The sequence below is a fragment of the Castanea sativa genome, chromosome 5 (assembly GCF_040712315.1).
Source record: "Castanea sativa cultivar Marrone di Chiusa Pesio chromosome 5, ASM4071231v1".
Taxonomy (NCBI): Eukaryota; Viridiplantae; Streptophyta; class Magnoliopsida; order Fagales; family Fagaceae; genus Castanea; species Castanea sativa.
The window spans coordinates 859,329-863,248 of NC_134017.1; the positions used below are offsets into that span (position 1 = coordinate 859,329).

The 3,920-nt window shown below is 32.9% G+C and overlaps 1 long non-coding RNA gene across 1 annotated transcript; it reads right to left on the minus strand.

Annotated features, from left to right (window-relative positions):
- Window positions 1-1,253: 1,253 nt before the first annotated feature.
- Window positions 1,254-3,513, minus strand: LOC142636993 (uncharacterized). The gene is made up of 2 exons (XR_012844454.1): window positions 3,078-3,513; window positions 1,254-2,277 (listed from the first exon to the last, which is right to left on the minus strand). It is a non-coding gene; the product is annotated as an uncharacterized LOC142636993 (long non-coding RNA).
- Between the last annotated feature and the right edge of the window lie 407 nt (window positions 3,514-3,920).

Here is a 3,920-nt window from a genome sequence, read left to right on the forward strand (position 1 = left end):
AAGGTAATCTCAAGATTTCATTCAACTTATGGTACCTTTTTAATAATATGTTTCCCCACAGATAGCAAATGATAAGAAAGAGCAAGATTAATATTAAATCTGGATGGTTGGTCATGCATCAACCAGTGGTAGCACTAGAAATGTTTTTTAAGGTAGTCATTAATAAACTTAAATTATATAGAATCTTTATAAATATATATAATAAAAAATAAAATAAAAAAGTTGAATTGATCAACATCACCAAAAAAAAGCAAATACATGAAGTTTTACAAATTTTTTCTACTAATAAAATGAAAAACCGAAAAGGAATTTGTGAGAGATAAAATGAAATTTGAGAATATTGAGATAAAAATAATAAAGTGAGTCTGAAATTATGATAGAGCAGAAAAAATTAAGAAAGTGAGAGACAAAGAGCAATGGATATATGATACTTGTTGCGACCGTGAGCCAAACCGCCAAGCAGGGTAGAGCTTTTGCTACTACAGCGCCATCTAGGAGAATTCACAACCACAATATCTCTCATAGTACTATTTTTTTTAAAACAATTATAGGTTATTTTTAGCATAAATGGTTATTTCCTTTTGTTATTACTAGATGGTGTGAGAACCAAAATTATTAGCTTGTCTTTGAGATTAAATTATTAGCTTATATGCGCTCTGGATGTGCCTTTTATATAAGCATTTTTTAACATCTGATGGAAAGAAACCACTGCACCATGTTACACTTAAAGAATTTTGATAAGCTCATTGTGTTCTCATAATTTTCAAAGTGGATTGGTTTCCATTGCATGCACATGCTCATTAATGAGATTTTACAAAATGGCACAATGTTTTCTACCATTATGGCTCCTATTTCTGCAATGACACCATTTATAAAGTATGTAACTTAGCATTCTAGTAGAGAAATGGAATTCAAATGGGATCAATCCAATTCATTGAGAATATCAAATGCACCCCAAATAGACACTTCTAATGTCTTTGCATTGTTATTTTATTAATTTCATGTGTCATCAAAGTTTCAATAAACAATTGAAATTTTGACTTCAAATTCAAAAACTCACATGTTTCCACAAAAGATCAGAGTCTTTTGATGCATAACATAGTTCGTTATCAATGGCCAAATTTATATAATTTTTATAAGGATCTTTTCTCTTCAACAAAGCCATATGACATAGCTGACCCACTATTAGCATTAACCATTAGCAACCGTAATCACTTGCATTCAAAAAATGAACAATAGTTTAGTACGTGCCATTGCATCCAAAAATATTAATCACTTGTGTATATAATTAATGTCTAACTAGAAGTTACTCAAACATGCACTTGTACAATCTAACATGTTTAACATGTTTGAGTAGCTTCTTTAGTTACAAAAAATTATCCAAAAAATTTGATACATGTGCAATCAGTTATCTAAGTTGTCAAATACGCTGTTTAAAAAACTATCCAAAAAATACTGTCCACTATGCAATATTAGCCATGCCCACTATGCAATCAGTTATCTTGTTTGCTACATGTGCTTCTTCATTGGCATCCATAACTCTAGGACTCAAATCTTCATTGGCATTCATGTTTTGAGAGAATTCTCTCGCCACACTATGTAACGAATTAAAGAGTACTCTTGTAATTAACAAACAAATGTTAGACAAAAGAGTTTTCACTGTTAAGTTATAGCACTATTGAGCAACATAAACAGTTCCTTTTATATCTGAAAAGACAATTAAGCAATCTCTCAAACACATTAAGGGCATGCCAAGGATGCTCGTCTAATAAAAGGAAAGGAAAGATCCTAACTGTCACAAAAGATGAGCTTCAAGTGTAGTAGAACCTTAACTTGTTTTATTCCTTCCAGCCATGATGGGGATCAAGTGATTTTAATTTCTATTACTCTCAATTCTAGTAGTTCTTCGAGGGAACTAGGCCTCCTTGATTCTTCGAGGGAATCAACCTCCAATAGCAATTCTAGAAAATTGGCTATTCAATGTATTATTTATCAATGATCCTTATCACAATCTGAATTGATCCTTATATACTACTTACTAACTAACAAAGTACAATACAACTCAGCCTTAACTAAGTACAACACTTAAATGAAGCAACAATTAATGAAACTACTTGTAACTAACTTTGCACAAGCCTCCCCTGCCTCTCTCCTTCTCTGCATGTACAAGCCATTTACTGCTCTGCCCACACAGCACACATCAGCACCTTTCCCTACACCCTCAAGCACCCTACCCTGCACTACCAAGCACTCTGCCCTGCACCACCAAGCACCCTACTGTACCAGATAGTAATGCACCATAATCAGAGTCCTAACAACTTTTGTTTTGTGCAAAACTCCTTACACAACACATAATACAATTATTAACAACGTTTATACTCTCTCTCAAAAAAATAAACAACTCTAAAACCCCATATGGATTTCCTATCCACTAATATGAACCCCACGATTGGCCAAAAATAATAATATTCATAGAAACAAAGGGGAAAAAATATCCATATCTGAAACAGTCTCATGCATTCAAATACTTATAACCCAGCTTTTCAATATTTCATACTTACAACCTAGCTTTTCAATTTTGCCATGAAATATCTTTTTTTCGAAAGTTTCTGCTAAAATTTTCTCTTCTTCTATTAAATACATATGATAAATAAAATCATATAAATCTCACAAGAAACAAACTTTAGCAATGATTGAGACCAATAGACAATAAACAATACAGAACTCGGTAAATAATTGAGACCAAAGCTTTAAGCCCTAAAACCAACAAAATCCAATAGAACCATGTTAAAGCACAATCCTAAGGTAAAAACCAAAACCTGAATGGCCAACCACTACTGATACTCTGTTTTGTTAGGTAGGACAAAGAAAATGAAAATAGAGTAATTTTTATCATATGGGACACTTCAAAAATTAACGATTCCACTTTATTAGACTCCAAAAACTTCATTGCCTATTTGAAATTCTTCTTCACTACCATTAAATTATCTTATACATAGCGATTCTTAAAAAAAAAATCTTATACATAACAAACACGCACACAAATATATAAGAAGTGAAAGAGGGAAAAGGGATACCAGAAAGAGGAGGACAAAGAGGATTTTGGGGATTCTTCGTCGGCGTCGGAATCGGACGAGCTTGAAGCTTTGCCGGAGCTTTGGAAGAATATTAGTCTACTGGGTTCTCGAAGCTGTGGAGGTTCAAAGAATTGGTTCATCGATGCAACAATGATGGCAAAGAGAGATGCTTGGCCTTGTGTGGGGTTGAAGGAGAGGCAGCTGCGCAGGAGAGAGAGAGACAGAAAAAAATTTTGAGTTTATGTTTTATGAAAGGCGGGCTGTGAGACTTTTTAAGGGTATAGTAGTCTTTTACTTATTTGGTGAGGTGTCAATGATTTAAGCCTTTAGATTAGGCAGCAGTTGCGGGTTCAGGTGCAGCTAAATATCTATGGCAAAGAACAGAGCTATTGCAATACCTTAGGTGTTGCACGTAATGGCGGAGCCAGCATGGGGGGGGGGGGGGGGGGGCAATTCAAAAAACTGATCCACTCCACCCTTAAATAAGCAGACCTGAAAGTAAGGAAAATAGTTTTCCTAAAAAGCTAGAGTAAAAAAAATAAAAAATAAAATATAGAGAAGTGCTATATTTTTAATATTTTTATAATAAATTATGTGTAAGATATAATTTATTTTAATTTGAATCTACATTAAAATTAGTTTTTTTTTTTTTGCCAATAACAATCTGTAACAACTTATCGTTTAAGATTTGTTAAGAAAATATCGTGTACATAACATATCCCTTATTTTTTACCTATTACATTATTCATGACATTTGTCTTTCTTGTTCATATCTCATAAATGACTTGTCCTATAAATAAACAATGAAATGTCATTTAAAATTTTTTTTTAAACAATATGCAA